Raw genomic sequence first — 18,161 nt, 5'->3', positions numbered from 1 at the left:
AAGGAAGGCCAAGAAGACCTCAGGACCTCAGCCACCTGAGCCACTGTACACTCTGCTACCATCTAGCAGACAGAGATGGTACAGGTGCATCAGAGCCGGGACCGAGAGACTGAGAAACAGCTATCATCCTTCTGATAACCAGGTGGCGAATCACATCTCTGCATGTCTGGCAGACATATCAGTGTGGATGTCGCTGAACCTCGGCAAGACGGAGCTGCTCTTCCTCCCGGGGAAGGACTGCCCGCTCCATGATATCGCCATCACGGTTGACAACTCCATTGTGTCCTCCTCCCAGAGTGCAAAGAACCTTGGTGTGACCCTGGACAACACCCTGTCGTTCTCCGCTAACATCAAAGCGGTGACCCGATCCTGCAGGTTCATGTTCTACAACATTCGCAGAGTACGACCCTACCTTACACAGAAAGCGGCACAGGTCCTAATCCAGGCACTTGTCATCTCCCGTCTGGATTACTGCAACTCGCTGTTGGCTGGGCTCCCTGCCTGTGCCATTAAACCCCTACATCTTATCCAGAACGCTACAGCCCGTCTGGTGTTCAATCTTCCCAAGTTCTCTCATGTCACCCCGCTTGTCACGATCGTCATAATGAGTGGACCAAGGCGCAGCGTGATATGCGTACATCTCTTTAATAGTGTATTTAGCAACACGATACAAATAACAAAACAACACGTGAAGTCCTCGGTCATACACAAACATTTACATTTTAGTCATTTAGCAGACGCTCTTATCCAGAGCGACTTAAAGTTAGTGAATACATTTTTTTTTTATACTGGCCCCCCGTGGGAATCGAACCCACAACCCTGGCATTGCAAACGCCATGCTCTATCAACTGAGCTACATCCCTGCCGGCCATTCCCTCCCCTACCCTGGACGACGCTGGGCCAATTGTGCGCCGCCCATGAGTCTCCCGGTCGTGGCCGGCTGCGACAGAGCCTGGATTCGAACCAGGATCTCTAGTGGCACAGTTAGCACTGCGATGCAGTGCCTTAGACCACTGCGCCACTCAGGAGTCTGATCCCTACACGGAACAAGATCCCACGAATCACAAGAGCACAAAAGGCTGCCTAAGTATGGTTCCCAATCAGAGACAACAAGCAACAGCTGATTCTCGTTGCCTCTGATTGAGAACCACCCCGGCCAACATAGAAACACATAACCTAGAACAGAACATAGGAAACGAAACATAGACACTACACAAAGAAACTAACACCCTGGCTCAACATACAAGAGTCCCCAGAGCCAGGGCGTGACACCGCTCCTCCGCACACTCCACTGGCTTCCAGTTGAAGCTTGTATCTACTACAAAACCATGGTGCTTGCCTACGGAGCTGTGAGGGGAACGGCACCTCCTCACCTTCAGGCTCTGATCAGACCCTACACCCTACACTCATCCACTTCTGGCCTGCTAGCCCCCCTACCTCTACGGAAGCACAGTTCCCGCTCAGCCCAGTCAAAGCTATTCACTGCTCTGGCACCGCAATGGTGGAACAAGCTACCCCACGACGCCAGGACAGCGGAGTCACTGACCACCTTCCGGAGACACTTGAAACCCTACCTCTTTAAGGAATACCTGGAATAGTATAACAGTAATCCTTCTTTTTTTTCCAATGCCTCACAAAGAAGGGCACCAATTGGTAGATGGGTAAAAAAAAGCAGACACTGAATTCCCTTTGAGCATGGTGAAGTTATTAATTACACTTTGGATGATGCATCAGTACACCCAGTCACTACAAAGATACAGGCGTCCTTCCTAACTCAGTTGCTGGAGAGGAAGGAAACAGCACAGGGATTTCACCATAAGGCCGATGGTGACTTTAGAACCGTTACAGAGTTTAATGGCTGTGATAGGAGAAGACTGTGGATGGATCAACATCATTGTAGTTACTCCACAATCCCAACCTAAATGACAGAGTGAAAAGAAGGAAGCCTGTACAGAATAAACATTTTCCAAAACATGCATCCTGTTTGCAATAAGGCACTAAAGTAAAACTGCAAAAAAATGTGGCAAAGAAATTAACTTCATGTCTTGAATACAAAGAGTTATGTTTGGGGCAAATCCAACACAATCCATAACTGAGTACCACTCTTCATATTTTCAAGCATGGTGGTGGCTGCATCACGTTTTGTGTGTACTTGTCATCGGCAAGGACTAGGGAGTTTTTTAGGATAAAAATTAATGGAATAGAGCTAAGCACAGGCAAAATCCTAAAGGAAAACTTGGTTCAGTCTGCTTTCCAACACACTGGGAGACAAATGCACCTTTCAATAGGACAATAAACTAAAACACAAGGCCAAATATACACTGGAATGTCTTACCAAGATGACATTGAATGTTCCTGAGTGGCCTAGTTACAGTTTTGACTTAAATCGGCTTAGAAATCTATGGCAAGACTTGAAAATGGCTGTCTAGCAATGATCAACAACCAACTTGACAGAGCTTGAAGAATTTGTAAAAGAATAAATGTGCAAATAATGTACAATCCAGGTGTGAAAAGCTCTTAGAGACTTTACCCAGAAAGGCTCACAGCTTTAATCACTGCCAAAGGTGATTCTAACATGTATTGACTCAGGGGTGTGAATATTTAATGTAAATTGGCACCCCAATGGTGGAACAAGCTCCCTCACAACGCCAGGACAGCGGAGTCACTCACCACCTTCCGGAGACATTTGAAACCCCACCTCATTAAGGAATACCTGGGATAGGATAAAGTAATCCTTCTACCCCCAAAAAAAAAAAAAAAAAAAAAAAGAAGAAGTGTAAAGTGGTTATCCTACTGGCTATAGGGTGAATGCACCAATTTGTAAGTCGCTCTGGATAAGAGCGTCTGCTAAATTACGTAAATGTGCCCTTGAGCAAGGCACTTAACCCTAATTGCTCCTGTAAGTCGCTCTGGATAAGAGCGTCTGCTAAATGACTAAAATGTAAATGTAAATGTAAATTACATATTTCTGTATTTCATTTTAAATAAATTTGCAAACATTTCTAAAACCATGTTTCTATGTTATCTATTTTGAATTCAGGCTGTAACACAACAAAATGTGGAATGAGTCAAGGGGTATGAATACTTTCTGTATCTACTTCGGATTGTTATTTCTTGATTTCTTGTTTTGATTTGACCATTTGTATCGTATTTGCGAGATATTCTCCGGCACTGTTTAAGCTAGTAACATACGCATTTAGCTGCACCTGATATAACACCTGCAAATTTGTGTAGGTGACCAATAATCTTTGATTTGAAAACCAGTATTCCCTACAGCTATGATAAAAGTAATGGACCAAATTAAATGTCAATATACTTACCAATGAAAACACAGTGGGAATCATTGATGTGTAGATATGTTCATAGCATTGGTCCTTTCAAGCCATACTTTTACATTCTTATAAAAAAAGGTGCCTTCTAGAACATAAAATGGGTCTTCGGCTGTCCACATAGGAGAACCCTTTGAAGAACCCTTTTTGGTTCTAAGTAGAACCCTTTTGGGTTCCATGGAGAACCCTTTCCACAGAGGAACACGAAAGGGTTCTACCTGAAAACAAAAAGGGTTCTACCACACCGGCAGTCATGAGTCATGACCGCAGTAAAATTCCACGTGACCATTGAGTCACAGTAATCTCCTCTTATGCACTCTGGACATGCGTTGGTAGTACCCAACTCGCTAACGACCATCAGGTCGCTAATGGCCTGGTCCTCAGGGCTCTTATTGTCCCTCTAACCACTCTGAAATCAATGCAAATGCCAAACGAAAATCACATCAAACACTTATCATCAGAACAGTATTGTGCTTTTAAAACTCACCTCAACGTGATTGATCAATTTGAAGAAAGAAGTTCAACAACAGGTTGAAACTGAGTGGAAAACATGGTCGCTGTGGATGTTGTTTCAAAGCCTAACAAAACGAAATGGACAACGCTTTCTAAGGTGATGAGTAATTCAAAACATACATAAGCATATTAGAGCTTACAGTGAGGGAAAAAAGAATTTGATCCCCTGCTGATTTTGTATGTTTGCCCACTGACAAAGAAATGATCAGTCTATAATTTTAATGGTAGGTTTATTTGAACAGTGAGAGACAGAATAACAACAAAAAAATCCAGAAAAACGCATGTCAAAAATGTTATACATTGATTTGCATTTTAATGAGGGAAATAAGTATTTGACCACCTCTCAATCAGAAGGATTTCTGGCTCCCAGGTGTCTTTCATACAGGTAACGAGCTGAGATTAGGAGCACACTCTTAAAGGGAGTGCTTCTAATCTCAGCTTGTTACCTGTATAAAAGACACCTGTCCACAGAAGCAATCAATCAGATTCCAAACTCTCCACCATGGCCAAGACCAAAGAGCTCTCCAAGGATGTCAGGGACAAGATTGTAGACCTACACAAGGCTGGAATGGGCTACAAGACCATCGCCAAGCAGCTTGGTGAGAAGGTGACAACAGTTGGTGTGATTATTCGCAAATGGAAGAAACACAAAATAACTGTAAATCTCCCTTGGCCTGGGGCTCCATGCAAGATCTCACCTCGTGGAGTTGCAATGATCATGAGAACGGTGAGGAATCAGACCAGAACTACACAGGAGGACCTTGTCAATGATCTCAAGGCAGCTGGGACCATAGTCACCAAGAAAACAATTGGTAACACACTATGCCGTGAAGGACTGAAATCCTGCAGCGCCCGCAAGGTCCCCCTGCTCAAGAAAGTACATATAAAGGGCCATCTGAAGTTTGCCAATGAACATCTGAATGATTCAGAGGAGAACTAGGTGAAAGTGTTGTGGTCAGATGAGACCAAAATGGAGCTCTTTGGCATCAACTCAACTCGCCGTGTTTGGAGGAGGAGGAATGCTGCCTATGACCCCAATAACACCATCCCCACCGTCAAACATGGAGGTGGAAACATTATGCTTTGGGGGTGTTTTTCTGCTAAGGGGACAGGACAACTTCACCGCATCAAAGGGACGATGGACGTGGCCATGTACCGTCAAATCTTGGGTGAGAACCTCTTTCCCTCAGCCAGGGCATTGAAAATGGGTTGTGGAAAGGTATTCCAGCATGCCAATGACCCAAAACACAAGGCCAAGGCAACAAAGGAGTGGCTCAAGAAGAAGCACATTAAGGTCCTGGAGTGGCCTAGCCAGTCTCCAAACCTCAATCCCATAGAAAATCTGTGGCGGGAGCTGAAGTTTCGAGTTGCCAAACGTCAGCCTCGAAACCTTAATGACTTGGAGAAGATCTGCAAAGAGGAGTGGGACAAAATCCCTCCTGAGATGTGTGCAAACCTGGTGGCCAACTACAAGAAACGTCTGACCTCTGTGATTGCCAACAATGGTTTTGCCACCAAGTACTAAGTCATGTTTTGCAGAGGGGTCAAATAATTATTTCCCTCATAAAAATGCAAATGCATTTTTCTGGATTTTGTTGTTGTTATTCTGTCTCTCACTGTTCAAATAAACCTACCATTAAAATTATAGACTGATCATGTCTTTGTCAGTGGGCAAACGTACAAAATCAGCAGGGGATCAAATACTTTTTTTCCCTCACTGTATGCGGCTTGTAGTGCTACGCGTGGAGGCCTGGAGATGCTCAATGTGTTTATGTTCATTAACGGTCAATTACCGTGAGACCGGCAGTCTTTTACATGACAATAACCGGCTGACAAAATGTCATGACCGCCACAGCTCTAGTTCTACCTGGAACCAAACATGAATATCCTATGGGGACAGCCGGAGAACCTTTTGGAACCCTTTTTTCTAAGAGTCTACATACAGCATTGTATGCTTGAACTGTACATGGCAGATTCCAATTAAGTGTACTGCTAATGTCCTTTCAGCATAGGCTTTTCCACTTTCCATATACTAGAAGGACACTGGTATTGAAGCCTTTGAAACCTTGTATTTATAATCGACCAGAAATGACTAGGGTTCCTAGAGAAAAAGCAGCAGTCTAAGTCAAAAGGCAACAGTGTGCTGGAATGTGTTCTTCGAGGTACTGGACAAGTTGATAACACAAATGTACAGTACACTGTATGGTCTAAGCATACATTAATGTCTAGGCATGAAGCCGCCCACTGCCCGGGATAAATGAGACTCAGTGTTTTCCTACAACATCACTGAAACGATGTGGTGTTTCTGGGTCGTTCCACGAAATGAGTGCCTTTTGCGACTCTTTGGTATTTTAAGTAGAAATTGTGCAACAATATTGCATTTTCAAAGCCTGTTATATTAAATGAAGTGCCCTTGAATAAAGACCACATGGATAATTCAATAAAACTGATTTCTAATATGAATAAAGGCTTGCTAAAGTGACACAATTCAACCCTGTGTCACTTCTAGGAAGATTTCAACCCACTTAATCAAAAAATGTCTTCAAGTTTTACCATCATTGTAAAGCACTAATTATTTTGTTGCTTTGACAAAATAATTTCTGAAGATTATTATTTATTTAATGTGACTAGTGATTCCTTTATGTCTTTCCCTCATTCTAAGATCAACCCTGTTACATGAACTGAATTCTTGTTTTAATATGGTGAAACTATTCCTTCTTAAATATTTGTTTTAAGAAACATTGAACATCTATCTAATAGTCAAATCATAGTGTAAGTTTCGAGCATAACACGTCAACCCTGTTACCCATAGATAGACAGGCTAGAAATGTTTTAGCAATTTCATATTTTTTTGTGAAGCTTGCATTCAATTGCCACTCTTTCTTGCACACAAGAAGCTTCCATTGCCCCTGTCACGAGGGGATTTATGGCTGATTTAAGATGAACTCGTCAACCCTGTTATGGTCAACCGTGTTACTTTATTTGGCACTTAATAGGCACTTTCTATAGTATTTTTTATTTATTTAACCTTTTGAGATGGGAACACATATTTCTTTATTAAGTTATTATATATTATTATATTATTATATTATTATTATAAGTTAAACATGTGAATAGTTTATTTCCAAAATGCTTATGCACCAATTTTTCCACATTTGCGTTTTTTCATCAGAAATAATTGCTTATGGGTAACTTCCTGTGTGTATAACATATTGCTGTTCTCAGATTTCTTATTCATAGATTTGAGATGTACATGAACATTTTTATATTTTTTTGCAAAATGCTATATATCCATTGTTTAGCTGGAATGGAATGTTTGTATCCTGTATATTTGACTGTGATATGTGGGTGTCTCACCTAGCTATCTTAAGATGAACGCACTCGCCGTAAATCGCTCTGGACAAGAGCATCTGCTAAATGGCCAAAATGTCAATTGTAAATGTTTTACATAAAGATCTCATATTACTGTATTGAATTATTATTTTTATTTTTTTCTTCCAATATTGATGTCAAAAATGTATCATTTGTACATTTCTTTATTAAAAACGTAGTTATTTGTAACATTTGACTGTGCAAAACCTAGCAGTACTACTAATTTTAGTAGGGCTCTCCAGAGGGTGGTGCGGTCTGCCCAATGCATCACCTGGGGCAAACTACCAGCCCTCCAGGACACCTACAGCATCCGATGTCAGTGGAAGGCCAAAAAGATCATCAAGGACAACAACCACCCGAGCCACTGCCTGTTCACCCTGCTATCATCCAGAAAGCGAGGTCAGCTTCTATCTCAAGGCCATCAGACTGTTAAACTCTGTCTCCCAAGTTATGATCACCACTTTATTATAAGAATGTGAAATGTCAGAATAATAGTAGAGAGAAGGATTTATTTCAGCTTTTATTTCTTTCATCACATTCCCAGTGGGTCAGAAGTTTACATACACTCAATTAGTATTTGGTAGCATTGCCTTTAAATTGTTTAACTTGGGTCAAACGTTTCGGGTAGCCTTCCACAAGCTTCCCACAATAAGTTGGGTGAATTTTGGCCCATTCCTCCTGACAGAGCTGGTGTAACTGAGTCAGGTTTGTAGGCCTCCTTGCTCGCACACGCTTTTTCAGTTCTGCCCACAAGAACGCGTCTCCTTCCTGAGCGGTATGAAGGCTGCGTGGTCCAATGGTGTTTATACTTGCGTATTATTGTTTGTACAGATGAACGTGGTACCTTCAGGCGTTTGGAAATTGCTCCCAAGGATGAACCAGACTTGCGGAGGTCTACAATTTTTTTTCGGAGGTCTTGGCTGATTTCTTTTGATTTTCCCATGATATCAAGCAAAGAGGCACTGAGTTTAAAGGTAGGCCTTGAAATACATCCACAGGTACACCTCCAATTGACTCAAATGATGTCAATTAGCCTATCAGAAGCTTCTAAAGCCATGACATCATTTTCTGGAATTTTCCAAGCTGTTTAAAGGCACAGTCAACTTAGTGTATGTAAACTTCTGACTCAATGGAATTGTGATACAGTGAATTCTAAGTGAAATAGTCTGTCTGTAAACAATTGTTGGAAAAATTACTTGTGTCATGTACAAATTAGATGTCCTAACCGACTAGCCAAAACTATAGTTTGTTAACAAGAAATTTGTGGAGTGGTTGAAAAACAAGTTTTAATGAATCCAACCTAAGTGTATGTAAACTTCCGACTTCAACTGTATATATTCTTAATTCCATTGCTTTACTTAGAATTGTGTGTATTGGGTATATGTTGTGAAATTGTTAGATATTACTTGTTAGATATACTGCACTGTCGGAGCTAGAAACACAAGCATTTCGATACACCCGCAATAACATCTGCTAAACACATGTATGTGACCAATACAATTTGATTTGATTTGAATTTCTCTGAGTGAGGCAGATATATAGCATTTTGCAAAAAAAAACATCATAGATTTTAAACAAATACATCTCTGTCATTGAACAACCCCATGCTAACATTAGATAAGTGAAAAAACACACCAATCTAATTTCTTTAAACAATAAAAGCTCATTTAACAACATTTCTGAAAATTGATATAAAGTGTTTTGTAATGAAACTTTTCATGTGCTCTTTATGACAGAATGTTAAAATGAGCTGAAATAAAAGTACGGTAACACTTCTCAAAAGGCACCGAATCGGTGGAACGACCCTTCTTACGACCATTATATTGATACATTTATTTTCAAACCTATGTGCATCACGAGTGGTTGCTCCCGATGATTCAAGGACACATTCATAGTCACAGGGATAATGTGTCTTCCCCACAGAGAGGGAGCACTTCAAATTGTGTTTGGACCTTTTGTCATGCAATGCACCATCCTGATCATTCATATTTTTAATATAATGCTATTTAAGTATAACCTAGCTGACGCGACTCATGTGACTCACAGCAGAGGAAGAGCTGTGACACACTGGTCTAGACAGGAGGCCATTGTAAATGCAGTATTCGCTCAGAAATCTAGCTGAAGCATCGATTGGTTCTCTCAAAAGGTTGTTTTTTTCCTGGGGGGTTGAGACATCTCATTGTTTGGATTTGAAAATTCAACACTTGTAATGGAAAGGGTGGAGCTCAGGGGCTGTGTATGGCTGTGTGTGTGGGTGTTTGAGTGAGAAAGACAAAAATAACCAACCAGTAAAAGCACATCCCCCTCCATTATCGAGGCATCGTGCCGACAATATCAAAACAGCCTTTCCAGATTCTGAAGTCAGGAGGACTTGGAGTTAGGTGTTAGCCAGACTAATGTAAGTACCATTTAACCCTAGAAATTACAATGTATTCCCCAGACAAAAACATGGATCACCAGATCAGACTGTAAGCTTTGCAACAGCTTGGACATTTTCTGTTCTCATTGGATCATGCGCTATATGCCATGGAGCTTTTGCAGCAATCTAGGCAAAGCCTCTCGCTGTTATCTGAATTTGAATTGGCTCAATGTGCTGAAATGAGAGGATTTCTTACTCTTGCTACTGCTGGAAAATCTGGGAGCTGTGAACTGCATACTTACAAACCCATAAGCCCCAGAGGTTTGCAATGAAACTAATAAAGGTCCTTTTAAGAAATGCTCCTTCCTCTCTGCATTTAAGCCATGAGCCAGGCAAGGAGAGAGGGTTGGTCCTGCCCAAAACTAGAACTCCAAATCACGTCAACAACAACTGGATCACAACTGAGGAGGATTCCTAGTAACGACAGATCTCAGCCGCTGCCTTGATCTGAGAAATTGTTTATTTTAAAGCCTATTTGATGTTGTGATGAGGGCTGTGAGGTGGATATGTCAGCATATGTCATGGGTTACCCTGAGTGTTTGAAATGCTATCTCTTGCACTGCCGGTGGGGGAGGGCGTTGCAGGACATTATGTCAATGGGGAAGGCAGCAACACGGCTGAGAATCTTCACAAGTCAACGCAATTGAGGTACCCTGGGAGTTGTGGAATGCTCACCACATGGAATTCTACAATTCTATAGCAGAATATTCATACAGTAGCTGGATAGAGGGAAGAAGAGCCCCAAAGGACAAGATATTTGCTTAGTGATTATTAAAAACGTATCAAAAAGTGTTATTTTCATGGTCAAATAGACAAATGTCATATCTTGTGTTTCATGTTGTAACACAAAATAATATTGTTCATAGGTATCTTGGGAACAATTTGATGTAATTCAATCCTGGATCGACAGAACAGAGTGCCGACAGACACTGTTGCTAGCTCCTACTTTAAGCATTTTACTGCACCTTTTATACCTGCTGTAAACTGTGTATGTGACAAATACAATTTGATAGACTATGTTATCAAATGTTGGCACTAAATGAGTGATAATTAATGCAGGTTGGTCAAACCATTTGACTCACGCCTACAGTTTCAAACATAACCATCCCCCACATGTATATTTTTGTCTCTTGATATGCATTTGAAACTTGGCAACTGCCCACATGTGACAAAACTGCTCTTTTCATTTCTTTACCAGGCCTTCATGAAAAACCAAGAACATACCTCCAATAGGTTGTCTGTACAAAAGATCAGTACAGTCATATTCAATATATATTTTCCTATTTACATAATCCTCTCCTTCATACAGGTATTAATAAAGATGGTTGCCTTTCCTGGCCTTTAAATGCATGATGTTCAAACTGTGATTCAGGTATTAACTCCGTAAATGCCCCCTTTCAGAGAGTTATGATTATGGGAAAGTCAAATATTAGAACAGACATGATTTAACATAATTATGTGCAGTGCAGTCAGTGGCGGTGGATATGCAAGAGATTACATATGACAATATGGAAGCACAGTGATTGAGTAGTTCAGTGACTTAACTTTCTGGTAGGTAGACCATCAGCACTATTCTTGCTGTACTGGTTTCAGCAGCAACATCTCTCCAAAATGTATACTGAAATAAAATATATGAATTGCATTGGCCCATGAACACTTTTTAGTGAGTTTTTTAGTAAGTTATTTCCAAAATAAAGCATGGTGCCATGAGTAATCCTGTCAAGAAATGTCAATACATGTATACTATCAAATGTAAATAGCCATTCAAAACACCAAATAACAGGTTTAGCTTTGCTAGAAAGAGCATTAGAGACCCGCCAAATGTCCTATGGCAAAGAGAGACACATCATTAAAATATCTGTGTTAGTAGCTAGGTTTCCATCCAATTGGCGACAGATTTTCATGCAAATATTCAAAAGTCTGTATGAAAACATTATGCACATTTTCCCACCAGATTGACTTGTTGTGCATAAAAGGCTGGGCGTGATGACATAGTGCCCATACTGTAACATTGACGGTGTGAGTCGAGAAGCAGGTGCAGGTGAAACGTTTAATAAAACAACAAAAATGAAACGAGACAGCATAAACACAGGAACAATACCGACTGAGGACTAAACTTAAGGGAGGGACATATAAAAGGGGAGGTAATGAGGAAAGTAATGGAGTCCAGGTGTGAATCATAATGATCTGCAGGTGCGCGCAATGGATGTCAGGTGTGCGTAATGATGAATCCCAGGACCGGTGGTTAGTATTCCGGCGACGTCGCACGCCGAAGGGGAGGAGCAGGAGTAGACGTGACAGTACCCACCCCCCTGACGCGCGGCACCCGCCGCGGGACGACCCTGAGGACGAGGAACGGGTCGGGTCCGGGCGGCGAAGGTGGAAATCACGGATGATGTTGGGATCCAGAATGTCCTCCACCGGAACCCAACACCGCTCCTCTGGGCAATACCCCTCCCAGTCCACCAGGTACTGGAGCCGACCCCCATGACGCCGGGAGTCCAGTAGGGATCTGACAGCATACGCCGGACTCCCCTCGATACGTAAAATAGAGAGAGCACTGAAGTAGGAAGCCACTGCATTTTGATGGTGTACCATCATATTTATCCGGGAGGGATAAATGGGCATTGCTGACCTGAGCGGGTTGCCGAATGGGCTGATGTGCTAGCTCGTTGGGTCGACTGGTTGTAGAGTATCCTCTGCTGGATGAAGACAACGCCTCCTGGGTGTGTTCGAGACGTTGCACACTGCGAATAACCTCCTCCATAACCGATCCCAGCTGTGCCAGCTGGTCATGGTGTTGACGTAGAAGATAACACTGATCATCGACTGTCTGAGAGATATTCGAATTTCCTGCTGCTTCCATGGTTTGAGTCGGTATTCTGTAACAATGACGCTGTGAGTCGAGAAGCAGGTGAAACGTTTAATAAAACAACAAACATGAAACGAGACAGCAAAAACACAGGAACAATACCGACTGAGGACTAAACGTAAAGGAGGGACATATAAAGGGGAGGTAATGAGGAAGGTAATGGAGTCCAGGTGTGAATCATAATGATCTGCAGGTGCACGTAATGATGGATGCCAGGTGTGCGTAATGATGAATCCCAGGACCGGTGGTTAGTATTCCGGCGTCGTCACATGCCGGAGGGGAGGAGCAGGAGTAGACGTGACACATACAAATACATTTCGCGGTTAAATTTCCATCAAATGTTCAATATACAGTACCAGTCAAAAGTTTGGACACACCTACTTATTCAAGAGTTTTTCTTTAATTTTACTATTTTCTACATTGTAGAATAATAGTAAAGACCACAAAACTATGAAATAACACATATGGAATCATGTAGTAACCAAAGAAGTGTTAAACAAATGAAAAAATATTTTTTATTTGAGATTCTTCAAATAGCCACCCTTTGCATTGACGACAGCTTTGCACACTCTTGGCATTCTCTCAACCAGCTTCACCTGGAATGCTTTTCCAACAATCTTGAAAGAGTTCGCACATATGCTGCTTTTCCTTCACTCTGCCGTCCGACTCATCCCAAACCATCTCAATTGGGGGATTGTGGAGGCCAGGTCATCTGATGCAGTACTCCATCACTCTCCTTCTTGGTAAAATAGCCCTTACACAGCCTGGAGGTGTGTTGAGTCATTGTCCTGTTGAAAAACAAATTATAGTCCCACTAAGCCCAAACCAGATGGGATGGCGTATCGCTTCAGAATGCTGTGGAAGCCATGCTGGTTACAGTGCCTTGCAAAAGTTTTTCCTATTTTGTTGCATTACAACCTGTAATTTACATGGATTTTATTTGGATTTCATGTAATGGACATACACAAAATAGTCCAAATTGGTGAAGTGAAATGAAAAAATGTTCCAAAAATTTCTACAAAATTAATAACAGAAAAGTGGTGCGTGCATATGTATTCACCCCCTTTGCTATGAAGCCCCTAAATAAGATCTGGTGCAACCAATTACCTTCAGAAGTCACATAATTAGTTAAATAAAGTCCACCTGTGTGCAATCTAAGTGTCACATGATCTGTCACATGATCTCAGTATATATACACCTGTTCTGAAAGGCCCCAGAGTCTGCAACACCATTAAGCAAGGGGCACCACCAAGCAAGCGGCACCATGAAGACCAAGGAGCTCTCCAAACAGGTCAGGGACAAAGTTGTGGAGAAGTACAGATCAGGGTTGGGTTATAAAAAAATATCAGAAACTTTGAATATCCCACGGAGCACCATTTAAATCCATTATTAAAAAATGGAAAGAATATGGCACCACAACAAACCTGCTGTCACGTATACTCCCCCTCTGGCTTCTAGGTCACCAGGCTGCTCTTGATTACGCACACCTGTCACCATCATTACGTGCACCAGTGCCTCATCAGACTCACCCGGGCTCCATCACCTTCCTGATTACCTCCCTTATATGTGTCACCACGCCCTTTGGTTCCTTCCCTAGGCGTTATTGATTCTGTTACTCTGTTCCTGTCTGTACGCTACTCTTGTTTTGTTCCATGTTGATTTATCATTAAATGCACTCCCTGTACTTGCTTCCCGACTCCCAGCGTACATTGTTACACCTGCCAAGAGAGGGCCGCCCACCAAAGCTCACGGACCAGGCAAGGAGGACATTAATCAGAGAGGCAACAAAGAGACCAAAGATAACCCTGAAGGAGCTGCAAAGCTCCACAGCAGAGATTGGAGTATCTGTCCATAGGATGGGCTTTACGGAAGTAGTGGCCAGAAAAAAGCCATTGTTTAAAGAAAAAAATAAGCAAACAAGTTTGGTGTTCGCCAAAAGGCATGTGGGAGACTTTCCAAACATATGGAAAAGGGTACTCTGGTCAAATGAGACTAAAATTGAGCTTTTTGGCCATCAAGGAAAACGCTATGTCTGGCGCAAACCCAACACCTCTCATCACCCCGAGAACACCATCCTGATGTTTTTCATCGGCAAGAACTGGGAAACTGGTCAGAATTGAAGGAATGATGGATGGGGCTAATTACAGAGAAATTCTTGAGGGAAACCTGTTTCAGTCTTCCAGAGATTTGAGACTGGGACGGAGGTTCACCTTCCAGCAGGACAATGACCCTAAGCATACTGCTAAAGCAACACTCGAGTGGTTTAAGTGTCTAGTCAAAGCCTAGACCTCAATCCAATTGAGAATCTGTGGTATGACTTAAAGATTGCTGTATACCAGCGGAACCCATCCAACTTGAAGGAGCTGGAGCAGTTTTGCCTTGAAGAATCTGCAAAAATCCCAGTGGCTAGATGTACCAAGCTTATAGAGACATACCAAGAGACATGCAGCTGTAATTGCTGCAAAAGGTGGCTCAAATCAATTTTAATTCCAGGTTGTAAGGCAACAAAATAGGAAAAATGCCAAGGGGGGTGAATACTTTCGCAAGCCACTGTATGTGTGCCTTGAATTCTAAATAAATCACAGACAGTCTCACCAGCAAAGCACCCCTACACCATCACACCTCCTCCTCCATGCTTTACGTTGGGAAATACACATGCGGAGATAATCCATTCACCCACACCGCGTCTCACAAAGACAAGCGGTTGGAACAAAGTCTAATGTCCATTGTTTGTGTTTCTTGGCCCAAGCAGGTCTCTTCTTATTATTGGTTTCCTTTAGTAGTGGTTTCTTTGCAGCAATTCGAGCATGAAGGCCTGGTTCACAAAGTCCCCTCTGAACAGTTCATGTTGAGATGTGTCTGTGACTTGAACTCCGTGAAGCATTTATTTGGGCTGCAATTTCTGAGGCTGGTAACTCTAATGAACTTATCTTCTGCAGCAAAGGTAACTCTGGGTATTCCATTCCTGTGGCGGTCCTCATGAGAGCCAGATTCATCATAGCGCTTGATGGTTTTTGCGACTGCACTTGAAGAAACTTTAAAAGTTCTTGAAATGTTTCCGTATTGACTGACCTTCATGTCTTAAAGCAATGATGGACTCTCGTTTCTCTTTGCTTATTTGAGCTGTTCTTGCCATTATATGGACTTGGTCTTTTACCATATAGGGCTGTCTTCTGTATACCCCCCCCCCTACCTTGTCACAACACAACTGATTGGTTCTAATGCATTAAGAAGGAAAGAAATTCCACAAATTAACTTTTAAGAAGGCACATCTGTTAATTGAAATGCATCCCAGGTGACTACCTCATGAAGCTGGTTGAGAGAATGCCAAGAGTGTGCAAAGCTGTCATCAAGGCAAATGGTGGCTCCTTTGAAGAATCTCAAATATAAAATATATTTTGATTTGTTTAAGACTTTTTTGGTTACTACATGATTCCATATGTGTTATTTCATAGTTTTGATGTCTTCACTATTATTCTACAATGTAGAAAATAGTAAAAAAATTAAGAAAAACCTTTGAATGAGTAGGTGTGTCCAAACTTTTGACTGGTACTGTATATAGCGAGTGTGCCCACTCTGGTATTGCCACGTGTGCTCTACCTGACGCAGATAAGCTACCTACATGATGAGATTATTATGGACAAAAGAGCAAGATTATTTGTATTTGTCAAAAGGCAGCTAAGCATCAATGATCATGTCACCAGAATAAGACCCTCAATATTTATTGGAAAGGAGCATCAAGCTCATCACCTTGCACTTTCACCACCCTGTGAAGTGCATCATAACTTATTTAATCTGTAGCCTAATAAACTGCATGCTTTCCTGAGTGAGTGTTTCCACCAATATTTCTCGCATAATTAATTTTGCAGACACAAAAATACCTTCTCTTTTGTCGACATTTGGAAAGTTTACCGAAAAAATGTCTGTTTCCATCAGGCCTGTCATGACATTTTTTATCCGACATGTAAGTTACTCACATAAAAACGTTGGATGGAAACCTGGTTAGTGGTGTAACTTTTTCAGTGAGGTGTAAAAGTGGCATTGAGTTACTCACACTCCTGCATTCTTTAAGTGGAAAAGTTGAGAAAAAAAGCGAAGGTCAAAGAAAGTCAAGAAAACAAGCTCTTTCCTGAGTCAAACACAGCCATGGTATAACCTTACCATGCCAATTAAACTAAAGACTTGACAATCGGCCCTTTTCAAAAGCCCTGCTATGTGTCAGTCAACATAAAATAAATGTCTGGGTAATAGATAGATAGATCGATAGAAAGATAAGAAATATGTCAAAGATACATTTATTAATAGAGCATTTTAAATATAAGTAAAGGAATAAACTACATTTTCATTGGGATAATGATGTGTAAGGAGTGTGTGTAGCCCCTAAAAATGTACTTATGTGTGAGGAATCTCAAGTTAATCCCAGGGGGAGAAAATCACACAAACACGCTTTTCGAAGAGACCAGGTAATGACGACAGTGGTTGACCTTCTCACACCTACTGGAATGAGAAGAAATGTCCTCAACTATGAATGGCCCCTCAATATTTAGTATGTTTACAGTAGTAGCCCACAACTAACTCTCAATATACAGTATAAACTCACTATTTGGCACGCAAATGTATAGCACCGAAATGCATTAAAATGAAGATCATACAATACGAACCAATAAGCTATAACGGTTTATAATGATCCATGAATTTTCCGGTTAACTAAGAATGAACTGTCTGAAAATGACTTATAAACCTTTTACAATGCCCCTTAAGTCTTGTACTACTTAAAATGTTAGGCTGGAGTGGTGTGAATTAAATAACTGTACTGGTTCAGTGTCACATCCATTAAAGACTACCTCATTTCCTCCTGCCCTCTTCACTTTTTCAGTAGTTTATCACGCTCGCAAACAATATTAGGCCTTTCTCATCCCGCCAAACCCTCCAATGTCAACACAATGTCTCAGTGAGTCTTGGTGACTGGGAAAAAGGGGGTACTTCTGAAGGGAATGAGAGGAAGCAGTCCCTGTTTAAAGTTTTAATGTCACATGCACAAGGACAGTGAAATGCCTTTCTTGGAAGCTCCAAACCAAACAATGCAGTAATCAATATCAATATAGCACTAGATCAATGTTAACAATGGTAATACATACAGTGCCTTTAGAAATTATTCATACCCCTTGACTTATTCCACATTTTTGTTGTGTTACAGCTTGAGTTAAAAATGGATTAAATATATGTTTTTTTTCTCAACGATCTACACACCATACCCCACAATGACAAAGTGAACACGTTTTTAGACATTTTTGCAAATGTATTGAAAATGAAATACAGAAATATCTAATTTAAACTCCTGAGTCAATACTTTGTAGAAACACCTTACAGCTGTGAGTCTTTCTGGGCAAGTCTATAAGAGCTTTCCACACCTGGATTGTGAATTTGTCAATTATTATTTTCAAAAGTCTTCAAGCTCTGTAAAATTGGTTGTTGATCATTGCTAGACAACCATTTTCAGGTCTTTCCATAGATTTTCAAGTAGATTTAAGTCAAAACTGTAACTCAGCCACTCAGGAACATTCACTGTCTCTTGGTAAGCAACTCCAGTGTAGATTTGGCCTTGTGTTTAAAGTTATTGTCCTGCTGAAAGGAGAATTAATCTCCCAGTGTCTGG

The sequence above is a fragment of the Coregonus clupeaformis genome, chromosome 14, assembly GCF_020615455.1.
Source record: "Coregonus clupeaformis isolate EN_2021a chromosome 14, ASM2061545v1, whole genome shotgun sequence".
NCBI classification, from domain to species: domain Eukaryota; kingdom Metazoa; phylum Chordata; class Actinopteri; order Salmoniformes; family Salmonidae; genus Coregonus; species Coregonus clupeaformis.
Note: the sequence above shows the minus strand (reverse complement) of the source record.